This window comes from Rutidosis leptorrhynchoides, chromosome 2 (genome assembly GCF_046630445.1).
Source record: "Rutidosis leptorrhynchoides isolate AG116_Rl617_1_P2 chromosome 2, CSIRO_AGI_Rlap_v1, whole genome shotgun sequence".
In the NCBI taxonomy this organism is placed as follows: domain Eukaryota; kingdom Viridiplantae; phylum Streptophyta; class Magnoliopsida; order Asterales; family Asteraceae; genus Rutidosis; species Rutidosis leptorrhynchoides.
This window is the reverse complement of record NC_092334.1, coordinates 433516786-433526404: the sequence shown is the minus strand read 5'-3', so window position 1 is coordinate 433526404 and position 9619 is coordinate 433516786.

Sequence of the window (9619 nt, the reverse complement as noted above, 5' to 3'; positions counted from 1 at the left end):
AGGTAGTCATTTCAGTCGAAAGAACGACGTCTAGATGACCATTTTAGAAAACATACTTCCACTTTGAGTTTAACCATAATTTTTGGATATAGTTTCATGTTCATAATAAAAATTATTTTCTCAGAATAACAACTTTTAAATCAAAGTTTATCATAGTTTTTAATTAACTAACCCAAAACAGCCCGCGGTGTTACTACGACGGCGTAAATCCGGTTTTACGGTGTTTTTCGTGTTTCCAGGTTTTAAATCATTAAGTTAGCATATCATATAGATATAGAACATGTGTTTAGTTTATTTTAAAAGTCAAGTTAGAAGGATTAACTTTTGTTTGCGAACAAGTTTAGAATTAACTAAACTATGTTCTAGTGATTACAAGTTTAAACCTTCGAATAAGATAGCTTTATATGTATGAATCGAATGATGTTATGAACATCATTACTACCTTAAGTTCCTTGGATAAACCTACTGGAAAATAGAAAAATGGATCTAGCTTCAATGGATCCTTGGATGGCTCGAAGTTCTTGAAGCAGAATCATGACACGAAAACAAGTTCAAGTAAGATCATCACTTGAAATAAGATTGTTATAGTTATAGAAATTGAACCAAAGTTTGAATATGATTATTACCTTGTATTAGAATGATAACCTACTGTAAGAAACAAAGATTTCTTGTGGTTGGATGATCACCTTACAAGATTGGAAGTGAGCTAGCAAACTTGAAAGTATTCTTGATTTTATGAAACTAGAACTTTTGGAATTTATGAAGAACACTTAGAACTTGAAGATAGAACTTGAGAGAGATCAATTAGATGAAGAAAATTGAAGAATGAAAGTGTTTGTAGGTGTTTTTGGTCGTTGGTGTATGGATTAGATATAAAGGATATGTAATTTTGTTTTCATGTAAATAAGTCATGAATGATTACTCATATTTTTGTAATTTTATGAGATATTTCATGCTAGTTGCCAAATGATGGTTCCCACATGTGTTAGGTGACTCACATGGGCTGCTAAGAGCTGATCATTGGAGTGTATATATCAATAGTACATACATCTAAAAGCTGTGTATTGTACGAGTACGAATACGGGTGCATACGAGTAGAATTATTGATGAAACTGAACGAGGATGTAATTGTAAGCATTTTTGTTAAGTAGAAGTATTTTGATAAGTGTATTGAAGTCTTTCAAAAGTGTATAAATACATATTAAAACACTACATGTATATACATTTTAACTGAGTCGTTAAGTCATCGTTAGTCGTTACATGTAAGTGTTGTTTTGAAACCTTTAGGTTAACGATCTTGTTAAATGTTGTTAACCCAATGTTTATAATAACAAATGAGATTTTAAATTATTATATTATCATGATATTATCATGTATGAATATCTCTTAATATGATACATATACATTAAATGTCTTTACAACGATAATCGTTACATATATGTCTCGTTTAAAAATCATTAAGTTAGTAGTCTTGTTTTTACATATGTAGTTCATTGTTAATATACTTAATGATATGTTTACTTATCATAGTATCATGTTAACTATATATATATCCATATATATGTCATCATATAGTTTTTACAAGTTTTAACCTTCGTGAATCACCGGTCAACTTGGGTGGTCAATTGTCTATATGAAACATATTTCAATTAATCAAGTCTTAACAAGTTTGATTGCTTAACATGTTGGAAACATTTAATCATGTAAATATCAATCTCAATTAATATATATAAACATGGAAAAGTTCGGGTCACTACAGTACCTACCCGTTAAATAAATTTCGTCCCGAAATTTTAAGCTGTTGAAGGTGTTGACGAATCTTCTGGAAATAGATGCGGGTATTTCTTCTTCATCTGATCTTCACGCTCCCAGGTGAACTCGGGTCCTCTACGAGCATTCCATCGAACCTTAACAATTGGTATCTTGTTTTGCTTAAGTCTTTTAACCTCACGATCCATTATTTCGACGGGTTCTTCGATGAATTGAAGTTTTTCGTTGATTTGGATTTCATCTAAAGGAATAGTGAGATCTTCTTTAGCAAAACATTTCTTCAAATTCGAGACGTGGAAAGTGTTATGTACAGCCGCGAGTTGTTGAGGTAACTCTAGTCGGTAAGCTACTGGTCCGACACGATCAATAATCTTGAATGGTCCAATATACCTTGGATTTAATTTCCCTCGTTTACCAAATTGAACAACGCCTTTCCAAGGTGCAACTTTAAACATGACCATCTCTCCAATTTCAAATTCTATATCTTTTCTTTTAATGTCAGCGTAGCTCTTTTGTCGACTTTGGGCGGTTTTCAACCGTTGTTGAATTTGGATGATCTTCTCGGTAGTTTCTTGTATAATCTCCGGACCCGTAATCTGTCTATCCCCCACTTCACTCCAACAAATCGGAGACCTGCACTTTCTACCATAAAGTGCTTCAAACGGCGCCATCTCAATACTTGAATGGTAGCTGTTGTTGTAGGAAAATTCTGCTAACGGTAGATGTCGATCCCAACTGTTTCCGAAATCAATAACACATGCTCGTAGCATGTCTTCAAGCGTTTGTATCATCCTTTCGCTCTGCCCATCAGTTTGTGGATGATAGGCAGTACTCATGTCTAGACGAGTTCCAAATGCTTGCTGTAATGTCTGCCAGAATCTTGAAATAAATCTGCCATCCCTATCAGAGATAATAGAGATTGGTATTCCATGTCTGGAGACGACTTCCTTCAAATACAGTCGTGCTAACTTCTCCATCTTGTCATCTTCTCTTATTGGCAGGAAGTGTGCTGATTTGGTGAGACGATCAACTATTACCCAAATAGTATCAAAACCACTTGCAGTCCTTGGCAATTTAGTGATGAAATCCATGGTAATGTTTTCCCATTTCCATTCCGGGATTTCAGGTTGTTGAAGTAGACCTGATGGTTTCTGATGCTCAGCTTTGACCTTAGAACACGTCAAACATTCTCCTACGTATTTAGCAACATCGGCTTTCATACCCGGCCACCAAAAATGTTTCTTGAGATCCTTGTACATCTTCCCCGTTCCAGGATGTATTGAGTATCTGGTTTTAAAAACACATACTTGTATATCCAAACTGTAGATAATATTAGATTTTAATATCAGTTTATTAAGTCAGCGTGTTTATATTATTCATCATGTATTCTCGTTTTTGTGGTCATAGATTCTTGTAATATTACGCATGATTTGGAATTAGGCGCGGTTGTTTTTGCATTAAAGACTTGGAGGCACTACTTATATGGGGTCAAAAGTATTATATATACCGACCACAAAAGTCTTCAACACATATTTAATCAGAAACAACTGAATATGAGGCAGCGTAGGTGGATTGAATTGTTGAATGATTACGACTTTGAGATTCGTTACCACCCTGGGAAGGCAAATGTGGTAGCCGATGCCTTGAGCAGGAAGGACAGAGAACCCATTCGAGTAAAATCTATGAATATAATGATTCATAATAACATTACTACTCAAATAAAGGAGGCGCAACAAGGAGTTTTAAAAGAGGGAAATTTAAAGGATGAAATACCCAAAGGATGGGAGAAGCATCTTAATATTCGGGAAGACGGAACCCGGTATAGGGCTGAAAGGATTTGGGTACCAAAATTTGGAGATATGAGAGAAATGGTACTTAGAGAAGCTCATAAAACCAGATACTCAATACATCCTGGAACGGGGAAGATGTACAAGGATCTCAAGAAACATTTTTGGTGGCCGGGTATGAAAGCCGATGTTGCTAAATACGTAGGAGAATGTTTGACGTGTTCTAAGGTCAAAGCTGAGCATCAGAAACCATCAGGTCTACTTCAACAACCCGAAATCCCGGAATGGAAATGGGAAAACATTACCATGGATTTCATCACTAAATTGCCAAGGACTGCAAGTGGTTTTGATACTATTTGGGTAATAGTTAACCGTCTCACCAAATCAGCACACTTCCTACCAATAAGAGAAGATGACAAGATGGAGAAGTTAGAACGACTGTATTTGAAGGAAGTCGTCTCCAGACATGGAATACCAATCTCTATTATCTCTGATAGGGATGGCAGATTTATTTCAAGATTCTGGCAGACATTACAGCAAGCATTAGGAACTCGTCTAGACATGAGTACTTCCTATCATCCACAAACTGATGGGCAGAGCGAAAGGACGATACAAACGCTTGAAGACATGCTACGAGCATGTGTTATTGATTTCGGAAACAGTTAGGATCGACATCTACCGTTAGCAGAATTTTCCTACAACAACAGCTACCATTCAAGCATTGAGATAGCGCCGTTTGAAGCACTTTATGGTAGAAAGTGCAGGTCTCCGATTTGTTGGAGTGAAGTGGGGGATAGACAGATTACGGGTCCGGAGATTATACAAGAAACTACCGAGAAGATCATCCAAATTCAACAACGGTTGAAAACCGCCCAAAGTCGACAAAAGAGCTACGCTGACATTAAAAGAAAAGATATAGAATTTGAAATTGGAGAGATGGTCATGCTTAAAGTTGCACCTTGGAAAGGCGTTGTTCGATTTGATAAACGAGGGAAATTAAATCCAAGGTATATTGGACCATTCAAGATTATTGATCGTGTCGGAACAGTAGCTTACCGACTAGAGTTACCTCAACAACTCGCGGCTGTACATAACACTTTCCACGTCTCGAATTTGAAGAAATGTTTTGCTAAAGAAGATCTCACTATTCCGTTAGATGAAATCCAAATCAACGAAAAACTTCAATTCATCGAAGAACCCGTCGAAATAATGGATCGTGAGGTTAAAAGACTTAAGCAAAACAAGATACCAATTGTTAAGGTTCGATGGAATGCTCATAGAGGACCTGAGTTCACCTGGGAGCGTGAAGATCAGATGAAGAAGAAATACCCGCATCTATTTCCAGAAGATTCGTCAACACCTTCAGCAGCTTAAAATTTCGGGACGAAATTTATTTAACGGGTAGGTACTATAGTGACCCGAACTTTTCCATGTTTATATATATTAATTGAGATTGATATTTATATGATTAAATGTTTCCAACATGTTAAGCAATCAAACTTGTTAAGACTTGATTAATTGAAATAGGTTTCATATAGACAATTGACCACCCAAGTTGACCGGTGATTCACGAACGTTAAAACTTGTAAAAACTATATGATGACATATATATGGTTATATATATAGTTAACATGATATTATGATAAGTAAACATATCATTAATTATATTAACAATGAAATACATATGTAAAAACAAGACTACTAACTTAATGATTTTGAAACGAGACATATATGTAACGATTATCGTTGTAACGACATTTAATGTATATATATATATCATATTAAGAGATATTCGTACATCATAATATCATGATAATATAATAATTTAAAATCTCTTTTGATATTATAAACATTGGGTTAACAACATTTAACAAGATCGTTAACCTAAAGGTTTCAAAACAACATTTACATGTAACGACTAACGATGACTTAACGACTCAGTTAAAAGGTATATACATGTAGTGTTTTAATATGTATTCATACACTTTTGAAAGACTTCAAGACACTTATCAAAATACTTTTACTTAACAAAAATGCTTACAATTACATCCTCGTTCAGTTTCATCAACAATTCTACTCGTATGCACCCGTATTCGTACTCGTACAATACACAGCTTTTAGATGTATGTACTATTGGTATATACACTCCAATGATCAGCTCTTAGCAGCCCATGTGAGTCACCTAACACATGTGGGAACCATCATTTGGCAACTAGCATGAAATATCTCATAAAATTACAAAAATATGAGTAATCATTCATGACTTATTTACATGAAAATAAAATTACATATCCTTTATATCTAATCCATACACCAACGACCAAAAACACCTACAAACACTTTCATTCTTCAATTTTCTTCATCTAATTGATCTCTCTCAAGTTCTATCTTCAAGTTCTAAGTGTTCTTCATAAATTCCAAAAGTTCTAGTTTCATAAAATCAAGAATACTTTCAAGTTTGCTAGCTCACTTCCAATCTTGTAAGGTGATCATCCAACCTCAAGAAATCTTTGTTTCTTACAGTAGGTTATCATTCTAATACAAGGTAATAATCATATTCAAACTTTGGTTCAATTTCTATAACTATAACAATCTTATTTCAAGTGATGATCTTACTTGAACTTGTTTTCGTGTCATGATTCTGCTTCAAGAACTTCGAGCCATCCAAGGATCCATTGAAGCTAGATCCATTTTTCTCTTTTCCAGTAGGTTTATCCAAGGAACTTAAGGTAGTAATGATGTTCATAACATCATTCAATTCATACATATAAAGCTATCTTATTCGGAGGTTTAAACTTGTAATCACTAGAACATAGTTTAGTTAATTCTAAACTTGTTCGCAAACAAAAGTTAATCCATCTAACTTGACTTTTAAAATCAACTAAACACATGTTCTATATCTATATGATATGCTAACTTAATGATTTAAAACCTGGAAACACGAAAAACACCGTAAAACCGGATTTACGCCGTCGTAGTAACACCGCGGGCTGTTTTGGGTTAGTTAATTAAAAACTATGATAAACTTTGATTTAAAAGTTGTTATTCTGAGAAAATTATTTTTATTATGAACATGAAACTATATCCAAAAATTATGGTTAAACTCAAAGTGGAAGTATGTTTTCTAAAATGGTCATCTAGACGTCGTTCTTTCGACTGAAATGACTACCTTTACAAAAACGACTTGTAACTTATTTTTCCGACTATAAACCTATACTTTTTCTGTTTAGATTCATAAAATAGAGTTTAATATGAAACCATAGCAATTTGATTCACTCAAAACGGATTTAAAATGAAGAAGTTATGGGTAAAACAAGATTGGATAATTTTTCTCATTTTAGCTACGTGAAAATTTGTAACAAATCTATTCCAACCATAACTTAATCAACTTGTATTGTATATTATGTAATCTTGAGATACCATAGACACGTATACAATGTTTCGACCTATCATGTCGACACATCTATATATATTTCGGAACAACCATAGACACTCTATATGTGAATGTTGGAGTTAGCTATACAGGGTTGAGGTTGATTCCAAAATATATATAGTTTGAGTTGTGATCAATACTGAGATACGTATACACTGGGTCGTGGATTGATTCAAGATAATATTTATCGATTTATTTCTGTACATCTAACTGTGGACAACTAGTTGTAGGTTACTAACGAGGACAGCTGACTTAATAAACTTAAAACATCAAAATATATTAAAAGTGTTGTAAATATATTTTGAACATACTTTGATATATATGTATATATTGTTATAGGTTCGTGAATCAACCAGTGGCCAAGTCTTACTTCCCGACGAAGTAAAAATCTGTGAAAGTGAGTTATAGTCCCACTTTTAAAATCTAATATTTTTGGGATGAGAATACATGCAGGTTTTATAAATGATTTACAAAATAGACACAAGTACGTGAAACTACATTCTATGGTTGAATTATCGAAATCGAATATGCCCCTTGTTATTAAGTCTGGTAATCTAAGAATTAGGGAACAGACACCCTAATTGACGCGAATCCTAAAGATAGATCTATTGGGCTTAACAAACCCCATCCAAAGTACCGGATGCTTTAGTACTTCGAAATTTATATCATATCCGAAGGGTGTCCCGGAATGATGGGGATATTCTTATATATGCATCTTGTTAATGTCGGTTACCAGGTGTTCACCATATGAATGATTTTTATCTCTATGTATGGGGTGTGTATTGAAATATGAAATCTTGTGGTCTATTATTATGATTTGATATATATAGGTTAAACCTATAACTCACCAACATTTTTGTTGACGTTTTAAGTATGTTTATTCTCAGGTGATTATTAAGAGCTTCCGCTGTCGCGTACTTAAATAAGGACGAGATTTGGAGTCCATGCTTGTATGATATTGTGTAAAAACTGCATTCAAGAAACTTATTTTGTTGTAACATATTTGTATTGTAAACCATTATGTAATGGTCGTGTGTAAACAGGATATTTTAGATTATCATTATTTGATAATCTACGTAAAGCTTTTTAAACCTTTATTGATGAAATAAAGGTTATGGTTTGTTTTAAAATGAATGCAGTCTTTGAAAAACGTCTCATATAGAGGTCAAAACCTCGCAACGAAATCAATTAATATGGAACGTTGTTAATCAATAAGAACGGGAGTATAAATATGGTTAGGTTTTATGTCACAAATATATTTTTATATAGAAAATCTACATTTGATATATTAATAGTACTAATAATAATAATGATAAAAATAATACTAATTATGATAAAAGTTATGGTAATCCTAATAATAATAATAATAATTATAATTATAATTTTAATAATAATGATAAAGATAGTACTAATAATAATAATATTTGTAATGTTAATACTAATAATGTTTAATGATAATACTAATAATTATGATATAATTTTGTTAGTAATAATAAATAATCTAGCAATAATAATAATAATAATAATAATAATAATAATAATAATAATAATAATAATAATAATAATAATAATAATAATAATAATAATAATAATAATAATAATAATAATAATAATAAGTAAACTACCTTAAAGAAGTAGTAAAAAAATGAATGCCTAAGCACGGGTTTGAACCCGCGACGTCCCGCTAACCCAAAAACACCTTTAAACCAGTGATCCAACGATTTTTTTAGGTACTAACCAGCATGATTAATTAGTTCATCTTCATCAAACACTTATCATTACGTCATCATTATCATAATCTAATATCATCATCATTCTTATACCATAATCATCTATATCTTAACTCATCATCGTCATTAACCATCATCTTCTTTAATCCTAACCCGTCACCTATCAACATGCTATAACCATTTATCATCCTAATCATTTATTCACAACCTCAAATCATAATCATTCGAGAATCATATCTTGTATCTCGTCATCATCATGATCATAATATAACACCATAATCATAATCGTAACATCATCAAATCCTTATTATGCATCATCATAAAATACGCAACATTTTATCTTCAATCTTTATTTGATTTTTGACTTATTGGTACACACAAACTTAATGGCCCAACAAAATAAACTGCCCAGCCCAACTAACCAACTAATAATCGGTCCAATAGCTAAAACAAAGATCACGGCCCAATCAATTTTAAATGGCTCGATAGAATAATAAATAATATTACGGTACGTGTAACTTGATAGAAACAGAAATAAAGCAGCAGACATGTTTCTTCCTTTATATGTATTTTTTTTATAAACATCATCAAATGCTTTATGATGTACCCGTTTATTTAAAACAGAAAGAAACAAGGTAGCAGCTCGTTATCATCCCTCATCAATTCGCATTGTAATAGTATCATCATTACTTTAGTCGCTGTAACATAAGTGGTAATAGCCTGGTTCGAACTTAGAATAAAAACAGAAATATAATAGCGGCTATAGCAGTGACTTTGTGATGTGGTGGTGTTCGAACAGTAGGAAATTCAAAGGTGGTGTTTGCTTGATGATCTTTGGTTAACAAAAACAATCAACAATTCATGTGGATTTGTGGCGTTTGTTTGAAAGGAAACAGAAA